Consider the following 15,508-nt stretch of genomic DNA (forward strand, 5'->3'; position numbering starts at 1 on the left):
TTTGAATTGAATTCATAATTTTCAAAGGGTGTGGTTTGTATAGATGCCTAGGCTCTAAACAATCAAATTAGAGTCTACCTTCAAATGAAAAATAAAAACAGTAGAAAAAAAATGAAAAATAAAATACTAGCGGACAATCGTAACCGCATTATGAACTTTGGACGGTGATGGGGGTAGACGAAATCACTGTTCATTTTCGCCTATAGGCGTTGCATAGTATTTTCATATATATATATATATATATATATATATATATATATATATATATATATATATATATATATATATATATATATATATATATATATATATATATATGCGGTTTGTATAAGGCTGAGATCAAAGTTGCACACACGTTCGAATAGCGTTGAAAATTGTGGTTTCAATGCTGGAAATCTTTGTGACAGCCGTAAAATATATTTTTATCTATAATTATAAAATTTAAAGCTTAAAAAATAGTGTACATTGAGCATATCTATGAAAGCATGAAAATCTTGAAAATTGACGGTCCAAAAATGCATTATTTCCAAAACTTGAAATTCATTTTTTTTCTCATATCCATGCATTTTGAGGTTGAGATGATCAATTTGAAGATATTTGAACATCAAATCAACCTCTTATAGTGATTTTTTTGAGGTGCGCTGTAATTTGATTGTTTAGAGCCTTGCACTTATATAAACTTTTTCCATATATATAGGGTTATTTTAGAATACACCATATTAACAGTGGACTAAGAGCTTAGTATCCAAAATTTTTTAAGTCAAATGCCCTTACAAATCCAAAAAATTACATTAACAATGGCTTACTTGAAAGTTTTGATAATGGTATTTTTGTAATTTTTAATTACATTGAAAGTTCAATCATTATTCCAAACGTCAAATAAATCTTTTGAATTTGAAATTGAGGTTTGAAGAGTTTTAAAAAGACAAAAAATGCCCTTCACAAAGTACATGAGAATATATATATATATATATATATATATATATATATATATATGAAAAAGATGGGATTAGCCCACTAGCTTATATGAATATATGAGCCCAACATCGCAGATTGATTCTGGGCTGAAATGACGATCACGGATGTTTGGTGGTGTTTGAATTTTAGTTTTTTTTTTTTTTCAAATCTAAATCACTTGAAATTTTAGGTGTGTATGCATAAAAAATAGTTGAATCTTCGAAAAATATAAAAAATATATTTTACATTAAATAAATTGACTAAAATACCCCTAAAAAGCTTCAGGGGGTATTTTGGTCATTTTTTCGTAAATAATTTTTTTTTATATTTTTATTAGGTGCGTCTTTATGAGAAGAATACACACTTAATATTTCAAGTGATTTGGATTTATAGAAAAATAAAAATAAAATTTCAAACACTAACAGACATCCGTGATCGTCAGATCGACCCAGATTCAATCTGGGCCGTAGGGCTCATATGTTCATATGAGCTAGTGGGCTAATCCCATATTTTCCAAACTTATAGAAACCACACCCTATATATATATATATATATATATATCATCAATAAGAATTTCTTCTTTGTTCTTTATTCTAAGAATATTATTAGTTTGAGGTAACGCTTTGTTAGATAGATTCCTAATGAAAATTTTCATTATTAGGTTGCGGATGAGTGCTTTTTAACTACCTCTTACGTCTTTCTTGACCTCAGTGGCTCTCCTAGCCTTAACGATCTCTTAGACTGGGTGTTCTTAGCCTCAACTCTCGGACCTACTTCCTCTAATGGGAAATTTAATTAGGTTTCTGCCTAATAAAGTATTTCTCAGAATAATAACCTCTTTGGAAAAAGACTTCAGAAGTTTCTTTTATGGGATTTACTCTGATATTAAATCACGCCAAGATCATCCCTATCCTGAATTATTATTCGGATACTCCTAAATTCTTTGCTAACAATCTTAAACTTCAGTTCTATGTTAACAATCTTAAATATCCTAAGTATATTAGTATGATGATGATAACAAATAAAGAGAAAGGAGATATATCTATCAATAACCAAGTAGCGTAGGAAGACTGATAAACTTTTATATTAAATACAGCTCGAGCAAAGATTTGTTTGGAGACTAAGTTTTGCACATCTTTAAGCAAAATATCTTTTGCAGCCTTACAATCAGTACGAATTAAAAAAGTAATATTGAGAATATCACTTTGAAATTTAGTAACGTAATGAACTATGGCTAAATTTTATTTTTAACTGTAGAATAATTTTGTTGTGTAGGATTCCATGCTTTAAATGTATATCTTACTAATTGTTCTTGAGAATTATGTCTTTGTTTGAGTATGCCTCCTAATCCTAATTCTGAAGCATCACATTCAATTATTTTGAAAGCTTCTGGATATGGAAGTGAAAGACATGGTAATTCTTTACATTTGAGTTTAAGCTTTTTAACTGCTTCAGTATGAATATTAGTCCATTTGGGAGGATTCTTTTTCAATCTATCATATAAGGGTTTTGCATCTATTGCTAAGTTTTGAAAAAATCTACTATATAATTAAGACATCCTAAAAAACTTTGTAATTCTTTTTTATCTAATATAATGTTTGGGAATTTATCAGCAAATTGGATAGATCTATATATCGGTATGATTGTTCTTTGGGTTATATTTTGTCCTAAGAATCTATTTTTTTTTTGAAATAGACTCATTTTTTTTGAGGAAACAACTAATCCTGCATGTTTAACAGCATTTATAAATAAATTTATATGTTTTATGTGTTGTGGTATATCTTCAGGAACGATTAATACATCATCTATATAAACTATCATAAATTTCATATAAGGATTAAATACATCATTCATGATCCTTTGGAATTCTGATGGAGCATTTTTTAATCCAAAAGGCATAACGTTCCATTCATATTGTCTAAAAGGGACATTAAAAGCTGTTTTGTATATATCTTCTTCTTTTATTTTGATTTGCCAATATCCAGATTTTAAATCGAATTTTGAAAAAATATAAGCATTTCTATCTAATAAATCTTTTTTGTTAGGTATTGGATATCTAATCCATTGGAGTGCCTTATTTAATGGTTTGTAATTTATTACAAGTCTTGGAACTCCTCTTTCTTGTTCTGCATTCTTATCGACATAAAATGCAGCACAGCTCCAAGGAGAGCTGCTTGGTCTAATTAATCCTTTGGTTAATAGTCCATCTATTTCTTTTTTACAAAAGTCTAACAATTGTGTATTCATTTGTATTGGTCTTGCTTTTGTAGGAATTTTAGATTCATGAAAAGTAGATTCATATGGTAAACTTACTATATGCTTTTTTCTTTGCCAAAAAGCATTAGGTAATTCACTCATATTTCTTTTGCTATTTGTTGTATTATATTTTTAATTTGTTCTTTTATTTCATTGGTTTGCAGTTTTTCTTCTATTGATTTATATTTAATTTCTTCTTTTAATGAGCATAGAAAATTTTCTTTATTTTTCATACTATCTTTAACTCTATTTATTTCTTTCAATTTTGGTTTATCTACAAATTCAAACTTTATTGTTTCTCCTACTGTGGTTGTTTCTATCCCTGTATTATTGATTGTTATTGGATATAAAAGAGTAAGAAAAGGAACACCAAGTATCACAGCTTGACTTAGTCATTTTACCATGATAAATGGGGTAGGGAAACAATGTCCATTATTGCAAACAACAGCATTGGATAATTTATATTTTATGAATAGTCTACTTCCATCAGCAATATTCAATATTTGTGTAGTCTTGTCAAAATATTTTGTAGGTACTAATCCTTCTTTGATACAATTTAAATCTGCTCTTAAATCTATTAATGCTAAAGATTGAATATTATAATCATCATTGACTATGATTCTTACTAATACAAACCATTTTTTAGTAATAATTTTATTTATTAAATTTACAGATTTATTATTGTTTAATTCTTCTAATTTTGTTCTTGATGATTCAGGGTTTTCTGTTTGTCTTATTAGATGTTCAAATTCTATCTCATCAGTATCAGTAATACTTCCTGTTACTTCATTTTGCAGTTCTATTATTTTAATTCTATTTTTTAATTGTTGTACTTCTAATTTTACTTCATTGATTTCTTGTTATAATTCTCCTATTGTTGGTTCTTTCTGAATTATATCTTTCTTATTTATTCTTTTAATAATTTCAGCAAAATTATATTCATCAGGAGTTTTTATCAAAGGAGTAGGTTTGTTTTTTACGTTTGTAATATTAATGAATTGAGTTATAGTTTCTCTTTTTTCATCTGGGTCTATAATTTTTTCTATTAAATCTAGTATTAAATTATCTTCTTTAGACAACATGTTACATGAACATTCTTGCATTTCTTTGTCAGATTCTTCTGTACTAGTCCATATAAGTTTATCTTCAATTTGTCCTATTAATGAAGTATCACTAGAACTTTATGTAGAACTAATTTCAGAACTGTCTTCATGATATAATTGTATAATATCATATATTTTATTTCTGATATTTTCATCTAACATTAATGAATCTATTTTCTTCTTAACTCTACAACTACTTTTATAATGGCCTACTTTTCCACACTTATAACACACAGGTAATTTTTTTCTTTCCTTTTTTATATTTTTGTTTTGGTGAAAATCGTTTCATAAATTTTTCTCTTTTATGCTTCTTATATGATTTTCTTTCTTTTTTGTCATATTTATGTTTTTTCTTTTTATAACTCTTATCCTTAGAATTTTCAATATTATAACCAAATTGTTCACAGAAATCTCCAAGCTCTTTCCTACCAGTCATTTTCTGTTTATCTAATTGTTTTTTAAGTTTCATATCTGTACATAGGGCTAATCCTTCTGCACATATTTCTACAAATAGTTCTCCTATGGTATAAGCAGAATATGGTATTATACCTCCATGTTTATTTTTTACTCTATTTTTTACTTTTTCAACAAATAGATATGGTAGTCCAGCAATAAATTTTTCTTTCCAATGGTCTAATTGGCTATATTTTTTGGTTAATAATCTTGAGAAAAATACATCTTTGTACCATTTATAGTGTGATAATGTTTGACATTTTAAATTGGATAATAAATCTTCAGATCTAGCTTCAAGTAGAGCTGTACTCCCAACAAAATGAAGAGTGATGGTATACATTAAAGTATTAACGGCATCACTTTCACTATATAGGACATCCTGATTCTGTTCATTCGTAACAGTCCATTATCTAATAGTATTTAAAATTTGATTTTTGGTATTTTCAAGGAGATGGAAGTCCCACCAACCTCGAAGCCATCCAGTGAATCCACAAACTATGGCTTTAGCAACTTCTTGGTCGTGGTTTCCAACCATTTTACAGGCAGAGGCATACATGGTCATATGTTTCATAGTATCTAAAATTTGATGTTTAGACATTCCATCTATATGCCATTTAATTATGGTTCGACCTGAATAGGAGGTTGTATGTGATATAAGATCTTCTACAAATTGTATATCTACTGGGGTTGGTCTATGATGATAAGGTCTAGTAGTAGCAGGTTTCCAATTTCTACCATATGATATTCTTTGTATGGATTGCTCATTATTACTTTCGGTGAAAGTTATTTACATATTTTCTATAGTATCATTTATTATAGGTTCTTCTTGAAGAGTTAAAGGTTCTGATTCTTGAATTACTAATTTTCCTTTTCCTTTTATGTCTGCTTTATTTTTATTATTTTATTTTATGTCAAGTTTAGCTAATTTTGATATTAATTGATCCATTAAAGTTTAATTATTATCTCCTATATGAAATTTTTCTTTATTTAAAGAAGGAGGTGGTTTAAACAATACAGATTTTTGTGTTTTTTGTATTGGTGCAGGTCTTAACATATTTTATATTCTTAGGGTTTGTTTTCCTATAGATTGTATATTTAGATTAGTATAATTATTCTGTTCTATTATGTAAGGAATTAATTCTGTCCTATGTACTATTTCTTCAGAAGTCATTTAATATGGAGTAGCTTTTGTTTCTAAGGTAGGTGCATTATCTGTTTATTTTCCTTTTATTACTAAACTTCTTTCTGGGGGATGTACACTAGTACTTTTACTTCCTTCTGATGTATCATAAGTCCTATATTGATTTTCTAATGTATGCATTTCAAAGTTAGGAACTGGAATTCCCCTTTCTCTTAATAATTCTTGTAACCATATGAAAAATTGTTTGCTTTGTTTTTCTTTTTTAAGAAATTTATTATATTTTTTATGGAATAATTCTACTAATCTTGGTTCAAATCTTTTACGGTACCAATTCCTTATTTCTTTATTTTCTTCAAATAAATAATCTGTTTCTAAATATAATTTATCTATTTTTTGTTCTTCTAAAGTTAATACATGAAAATCCATCTGAATCAGAAAATTCTGGGTCTTCTTTGACTTCATTATTATGTATTTGTTTATATTGGGGTATTACAATATTTTCTCTAGTTCTTATTGCTCCTTGCAATTGGGGTTTTATTGATGAACTAAATGTAGAGGAAATTGAATATCTTGATGGTTCTATTTTTATTTTTGGCTTTTGTATTTCAGAATCATCTTTACTTCTTAATTTTTTCTTTGAATTTGCAAATTGTATTTCTATATTACCATCTATGTGTTCAATAATTTTATCAGGAATATTTTTGGAAGGTGTCTGGTAATGAATGTTTTCATTCTGTAATGACCAAGATTCAGGTAGTATGATTTCTGACCATTTTATTGTTTTTGGTATTATAGTATTAGATTTTTCTATATTAGTTTGAAATAAAGTGGTTCTTCCCTTAGTGTATTCATTTGTACTACTTTTGGGCATAAAGTATTCATGACTTTATAGTAAATTCTATATATGATTGCTATATTTTGTGATCTTGGAATCATATCAAAACCTTGGGTTTTTACATTTAATGTTAAGACATTAAGAATATTGGGATCATTTAATGAGACCGAATAATTAGGAAAACAGTTAAAATACATGGGTCAACTACAAAGACTGGATTCTACCATTCCTAATAATGAATCAGAAAACTTATTATGTCTAGTATCTCTAAGACATACTAAGATTGAATTATGAAGTCCTAATCTTGTTAAAGATTTAATTGCTACTTGTATTAATCCTATATGTAAATAGTTATAACTTTTATTTTTATGTACTTGAATTATTTTATTTGATAATAATTGAAAGTTTTCTTGAGTGCTTGTTACAGATAAAGATTGTTCTATTGTTTTAATGGCATAGCCTATTTTTAAATTAAAGGTTCCTTCTTGGTAAATATTTGATATGGGTACTTTTGGTATATTCTAATTTTGTAATTGATTTTCTATATCATCAATGAGAATTTCTTCTTTGTTCTTTATTCTAAGAATATTATTAGTCTGAGGTAACGCTTTGTTAGATAGATTCCTAATGAAATTTTCCATTATTAGGTTGCGGATGAGTGCTTTTTAACTACCTCTTACGTCTTTCTTGACCTCAGCGGCTCTCATGGCCTTAACGGTCACTTAGACTGGGTGTTCTTAGCCTCAACTCTTGGACCAACTTCCTATAATGGAAAATTTAATTAGGTTTCTGCCTAATAAAGTATTTCTCAAAATAATAATCTCCTTGGAAAAAGACTTCAGAAGTTTCTTTTATGGGATTGGCTCTGATACCAAATCACACCAAGATCATCCCTATATATATATATATATATATATGGAAAATACTATGCAATGCCTATAGGCAAAAAATGAACAGTTATTTCGCCTACCCTTATCACCGTCCAAAGTTCATCGCACGATCATGATTATCTTGTCGTGTTTTATTTTTTTTCTATAAATCAGAATGACCTGAAATTTGGAACGTGTATTCATCAAAAATAGGGGAACCTTTGAAAAATATAAAAGAAAATATTTTGCATGAAAAAACTTGACTAAAATACCTCCTAAATGTTTTGGGGGTATTTTAGCCAATTTATTTTGTATGAATAATTTTTTTATATTTTTATTAGAAGCGTCTCAGTAAGATATACTTACCCTCCAAATTCCAGGTCATTCCAATTTGTAAAAAATAAAAATAAAAATAAAATACTACCAAACAATCGTGACCACAAGATGAAATTTGAACGGTGATGAGGTAGGCGAAATCACTATTCATTTTTGCCTATAGGTGTTGGGAAGACTTTTCCTAATATATATATATATATATATATATATATATATATATATATATATATATATAGGATGTGGTTTCTATAAGGTTGCAACCTTAAACAATCCAATTAAGGATATAGGATGTGGTTTCTATAAGGTTGCAACCTTAAACAATCCAATTAAGGCGCACCTTCAAATTTTATCATAACATGTAATTTTGGTGTAAAAAATTGTAGGGATTATTTTAAAATCTATTTTCATATCTAACTATAAACATGTAAACACCAAATAATAGTTAAAATCAAGTAGATGTATAGACATATGAAAATATTAGAAATAGACAGTCTAGATAAGATGTTGCAAGATGAACTATTTTTTGGACTCAAAATATTTTGTTTTTCATATTCATATATCTCGATGTTGAGATGATCAATTAGAGGACTTTTTAACATTAAAACAAGCTTTTCCGATGGATTTTTGAAGTGCATATGCAATTCTACATTTTAAGGTTGCAACTTTATATAAACTTTTTCCATATATATATATATATATATATATATATATATATATATATATATATATATATATATATATATATATATATATATATATATATATATAAGTATATATAAGAAAAGTTTTCCTAACGCCTATAGGCGTAAGTAAATAGTAATTTTGTCTACTCTCATCACCGTTTAAATTTCATCGCACGATCATGATTGTCCAGTAGTGCTTTATTTTCCATTTTTTTTCTATAAATCAAAATGACATAAAATTTGGCAAGTATATACATCTTACTGAGGTGCATCTAATAAAAATATAAAAAAAATTATCTGCAAAAAATTATTGATCAAAATATCCTCGAAATATTTTGATGGTATTTTGGTCAATTTTTTCATGTAAATATATTTTTTTATATTTTTAGAAGATTCCCCTATTTTTGATGAATACACGCTCCAAATTTTAGGTCATTCCAATTTGTAGAAAAAAATGAAAAATAAAACACTACCGGACGATCGTGACCGCGTAATGAACTTTGGACGATGATGGGGGTAGGCGAAATCGCTGTTCATTTTTGCCTATAGGCATTGCGTAGTGTTATATATATATATATATATATATATATATATATATATATATATATATATGCTGCCATATGCCCACTAGCCTATAACTACATATGAGTCCAATGGCCCAGATCCAATGATTACGATTGCATTTCATATTTGAATTTTAATTTTTTCTATAAATCCCAAATCACTTGAAAGTTTGGGAGTGTGTTCTTTAAAAATAGAAGAATCCAAAAAAATTATCAAAACGTATTTCGTGAAAAATAAATTGATCAAAATACATCCAAAACTTTTTAATGGTATTATACTATGCAAAATATTTTTTTTAATATTTTTATTAGGTGTTCCATGATGAGAAGAATAGACACGTAAAATTTCAAGCAATTTAGATTTATAGAAAAAAAATTAAAATTGAAATATGAAATAAGGTCATGTCCGTCATATCGGCCCAAATTAAAGCTGGGCTGTTGGGCTTATATATAGCTATAAGCTAGTAGGCATACAACAACATTGTCCTATATATATATATATATATATATATATATATAGTAATGATTCTATGAGACCCTCCCACACCGATGTGTGTAGGACCCCAATGGATTACCATTAAATTTGGCACAGATCTCTAGACTAGTTGTATGTCAAATTTAATGGTGATCCATTGGGGTGGTCCTACACACATGGGTGTGGGAAGGTCTCATAGGAACATTACTCATATATATATATATATATATATATATATATATATATATAATGAGATTTTATAGATTTTCTTTTTATTTTATAGTTATAGCATAGTAAAGAAATAAAATATATAACTCTAATATAAATGAGAATGAGTAAAGTGTAGCTGGTAGGATCCAACCTCTTCTTGAAATAAACAACTCGTACACCCTCCCTTTTCGAAAAAAAATCAACACACCAAGCACCACACTTAGATTTAGATTTGTTGCAAATATATCAGTATTAAATCTGAAACTTCCGGTAGATGGCCAGTGGCCTAAGGAAATGAAAGAGTCAGTTATATTTTTCATATACTATCCTCTTCTAGATATGACTAAGAAAACCAAACGGAGTTCTTTTTGTATCACTTCACCCCATATCTTATTTTTATTAAGTTCCCGATAAGATACTTCATTAGGTTAGGTCAGGTCCCGGGTCTCGTATCATTTTGGAAATACCTCACTCGTTGCAACACTCCGAAAAATTGTTTCCTTTGGACTAAGAGCGGGAAGGAAGAGAACGGGCGGATCTGCTAATTCGTCAATTCAGTCCTTACCCCGGGGGGGATTGTCTCAAAATGAATAATTTATTGTAGCAGTGAAGTGTTGATATAATTCAAAGAAGTAGTAAGGCCATGGTAATAGATATATTATGTCTTTTTAGGACTAAACAAATGGATTCGCAAATAAAAGCGCTAATACCACGACCTGTCCTTAAATTGTTAAAGCTTCCATAAAAGCCAGGCTAAGCAATAAAGTACCTCGTATTTTACCCTCTGCTTCTGGTTGTCTCGCGATACCCTCTACTGCTTGACCCGTAGCAATACCTTGACCGACTCCAGATCCAATAGAAGCAGTCCTACGGCCAATCCAACAGCAATAACAGAAGCAACAGAAATAAGGGGATTCATGGTAAGCTCCTCGTACCAAAATTAAGAAATGCTTAATGATACAATCAACTAATTAATTATTTTATTGCTCATCATTCCATCACTAAGATCCATATGATCGATGTAACTAAGAATTATTAATTGAAGTAGTGATATTACTGTCAGATGGAAATCCATTTGGTTCTAGTTCTTCTATTTCTATGTTCTATTCTTGAATCTTTTTTTCAATTCTTCGCTCTTTCTCCTTTATACACATATGATTTGATTTATTTTATCTGATCTGTATTCATTCAATCCATAGTCACAGGAATAGCTCATATCGGAATCTATTCAACACGCGGATATACAAACGGACAGATCCATAAGCTTGAATCGTCACACATCAAAATTCAATGGATCCGATTGCAATTAATTACAATTTTTTATCAATAGTTGATTGAATAGAAGGAAACCATATGAAATGAGAATGGTTAATGGTTACATATAGATGGAAGTAGAAGTAAGTTCTATTCTTTTTTTGTCGCAGTCGCAAACAAATAACAATTGTTATTCGAATTATATGACATGAATGGGACAAATGGGGATCTTAGGAAAAATATTTTTTAGGGTTTTTCCTTTTTGTTTGCTTTTATAATTTTGTAATATCGTATATATCTCTTTCGAACATTCTATATTGTATATACCGTAGATTGCCGTATCTATTATGTTCCCCAACCCCAAGGGGTATCTTAAGCCACCCATGAATTGGAATAAGATTCATGGGCTTTTTCATTTTTATTTTAAAAAGGACTATTTTGATTGTGATTGATTTTGAAAGTTACTCAATGATGACCCTCAATGGATTCGCCTATATAAGCCATGGTTAAAGTTGCAAAAATCAAAGGTTGAATACTGCTTGTGAATAATCCGAGAAACATGACAGGTATAGAAACCAATGAAGGGACTAAAGAGACAAGAAGAACAACTACTAATTCATCAGCCAATATATTCCCAAAAAGTCGAAAACTAAGTGATAAAGGTTTTGTGAAATCTTCTAAGAAATTAATTGGTAAAAGTATGGGAGTTGGTTGAATATATTTACCAAAATAGCCCAATCCTTTCTTGCTAATACCTGCATAGAAATATGCCACTGACATGGGTAAAGCTAAAGCAACAGTAGAATTTATATCATTTGTAGGTGCAGCTAACTCCCCCTGAGGTAACTCTATGATTTTCAGAGGTAAAAGAGTGTCTAACCAATTAGAAACAAAAATAAATAGGAACATAGTTCCAATAAAGGGAACCCATGGACCATATTCTTCTTCTCCAATCTGAGCTTTGGTCAAGTCTGAAATGAATTCAAGCACATATTCGAAGAAATTCTGACCGTCGGTCAGAATGGTTTGTGGATTCCGAACAACTATAGTGGTTGAACCTCATAAGATAGCAATTACGACCCAATAAGTTATAAGTACTTGGGCATGGACTTGGAAACCCCCGATTTGCCAATAGAAATGTTGGCCTACTTCCACACCGGATAGATCGTATATCCCTTTTAGTGTTTTGATGGAACATGGTAGAACATGCATATTACCCACTGACATAAATGAAACTTAAGTTAAGAAGGAATTATTTTGATTCAATCATATCTTTCTCGACTCTCTTACTTTGGCTTTGACTTTACTTTAATCATATAGTATATTCCTGATACCCAGTAAGAAGTAATCAGATATCATGACTATTGATTTGAATCTCTTTTTCCAGATTCAGGAATAGTAACCGATTCAATATATCCTTGATTTACCGAAATAATTGACTTATCTTATTTTTAATCAATGACTTCCTAGATAGCTATAATGACCCTCATGAATTGCCAATACTAATTTGTTAAGAATCAATTGGATTGAAGCTATAGCATCATCGTTGGCTGGAATCAGAATATATGTGAGATCTAGATCACAATTTGTATCGATTAAACAAATCGTCGAATTACACAAAGTGAGGCATTCTCTAATAGCCATATATTCTTATTGGTGATCAATGATGATTACAATATCGAGTAACCCCGTCATATATTTGAACCTGCCCAGATATGTTTGAAGGTGAGATAGTTGTCACTTCAACATTGCCGTATCTCTTTTAGGGAGACGATTAAATTGACCCATCTTTTGTTCTGCTCTAAAGTCCCTGAACTTATGGAGTCTTGTTTCTATAGTGGACCAATTCGATGACATACCATCAAGCCATTTTTTATTGACATAATGAAACCGAGCCCTTATTGCAGCTGATGCTACTGAATATGCTGCTTTATCTTTCGTACCTACTATTAAGAAGTGCTTTCCTCTACTTGCTACATCAAAAACTAAATTGCAGGCTTCTGATAAAGAACGAGCAGTGCTAGTAAGATTTGTAATATGAATGTCTTTACGCTTTCCAGAGATATAAGGTGTTATTCTAGGATTCCAATTTCTAGTACCACGACCAAAATGAACATTTGCTCCCATAATCTCTTCCAAATTAATGTCCCAATATCTTCTTGTCATTTCTACCCACACTTCCTCCTTTTTTTCAGGAATGAGGTACCTTGAAATCTAAATTATAGAATTGTTCCTACGGAACCTTCTATCGGGGATGGACCGTTGATACATGGTCCAAGCTATTCACTCCTTTCTATTCCTTATTAAATTGAAATTAAATTAAATGCATTATCAAATGACTGTATAATCTGTAACTGTATAATGTAATATAGATAAAATAATGAATCTGCTCTTATGAATCATTAAATCCCATAGAATGATTGTTTTGATGTATCAAGAAAATTCTTTGGGATGCATAAACCACAAAATTCTCTGTGGTAGAACAAAATATCTCTCATCTTCCCATCGAATAGATTCTTCTTTTTTATTTCCAAATAAATGTTGTTGTGTTCCCTGGAGTGGTGAACGAATCCTTTGAATCCAGTACCAACAGGCATCATCCCCCCCCCCCCCCCCCCCCCCCCACAGAACAACATTCTCTTTCAGGTCTTTAAACCAATCAATACGACTTCGGAGAGCAGCTTTCACTAAAATCCGAGTGGTTTCTTAGAAACTCACTTCTGATATGAAACTTTGAGTATTCAAGATGCCCTCGTTATTCCCAATGGAATAGCTCGGTAACATATATCTTCTTCCAAAGCACGACCTATTTTTTCTGCTTGCAACAATCCGATTAGTTCTTTGGGTGAAAAAACATTAGACATTCCATCTTCTGAAACTAAGACTTTTGATGTTATTTGTCGTACAATAGTTTCTATATGCCTATTATGGATATGCACCCCCTAGGATCGATAAACCTTTTGGATCTTATTAACCAAAGAGATATGACTTTCCACTATGGTTAGTTGAGCACTGATAAAGAATTCCCAGGGAATTCCAAGAAATATTGTTATGTGTTTGTTCCAGCCTTCAATCGTCTTTTCTACGTTCATCGATATTGAATCAATCGAACGAACTTCTAACACTTGTTCAACTTTTCGAAGACCTTGAGTTATATCACCAGATATTGATTTTGCATATATAAAAGTAACTAATGTATCATCCTAGAAAAGGATTTCTCCATAATGACCATGAACGGTTGCTCCGCAGGTAGCCAAATGGTACTTAGCTAATCGTATTACTAAAGAGTCAACATGAAGAACTATAATTTGACCAGATTTTACGCGTGGTCCATATTTAGATATACATATATTTTCACAAAGAAACTTTCCAAGGCTAATTATTGTTGATGTATCTTCCCAATAATCGTGATGGAGAAATCACTAATTGAAATTGAATGGAGTCAAAATGATGTTACTGCATGGATCAAGATTATAAATCCTTCTATTTTCATCCATTAAATAAGATTTAGGTACCAAGAAAGTCTCTCTTGAATTGTCAGGTAGTAAATATTTATTTAACAAGATCTCATTATGAGTTATTGAATGATAAAATGAGGAAAATTCAAAATGGTAGGTACAATCTATTGACACGTATGGCTGGCCTCACGTGATTTAGCCTACAATTGTGGACTTGGATGAATCTCATTATCCATAACTATCTCTAACGTTCATATGGCTCAACGTTCATATGGATGCGTTGGATGGATATCCTTGAGAACAGGGAAGACTTTTTCTCAGAGACTCATTGGAAAAGATAAACGTTAGCCCTTCTTCTCCCTATAAAAATAGGAAACTAGAGAGAGGAAGACACAAGTAAAAGGTGTACAGTTCTCCTCTCTCTCTCTCTTTAAAAGTAAAGGGATCTAAAATCCGGGCTCTACGATCACCATCCTCGAGGCATCCATCATCTCTGATCTCGAGTTTGGTCTCATCCATGCTCGATCAATTTTTACTAACATTGGTATCAAAGCGATCCAGGTTCCATCTTCCCTTTTGTTCTACTTTTTTTTTAATGGTGGAGCTTCTGTGATTTGATGTTATCGTGCTTGTCATGATCTACGCATGATATTTTCTTGTGTATGCGTAGCCTACAGTTTGCTGTAAAATTATTTTGAAGCCCTACAGTTAGGTCAAAGTCCGTTTAAAGAAAATTTGTGATTGGATATTTGTAAAAATAAAAAATAAAAAGTTTGAGATCGGAGAATTTTTTTGTGATCAGAATTTTTTTTTTTTTTCATGCGTGATAAAATTTTATGTTCTTCCCTCTTTTGTTCTTCTGTATATATATCGTCGGTATATGCAGTGATTCACCGAGCAAATTAATTACCATTT

The sequence above is a fragment of the Amborella trichopoda genome, chromosome 13, assembly GCF_054954075.1.
Source record: "Amborella trichopoda isolate Santa Cruz 75 chromosome 13, AtrichopodaSantaCruz75HAP2 v2.0, whole genome shotgun sequence".
In the NCBI taxonomy this organism is placed as follows: domain Eukaryota; kingdom Viridiplantae; phylum Streptophyta; class Magnoliopsida; order Amborellales; family Amborellaceae; genus Amborella; species Amborella trichopoda.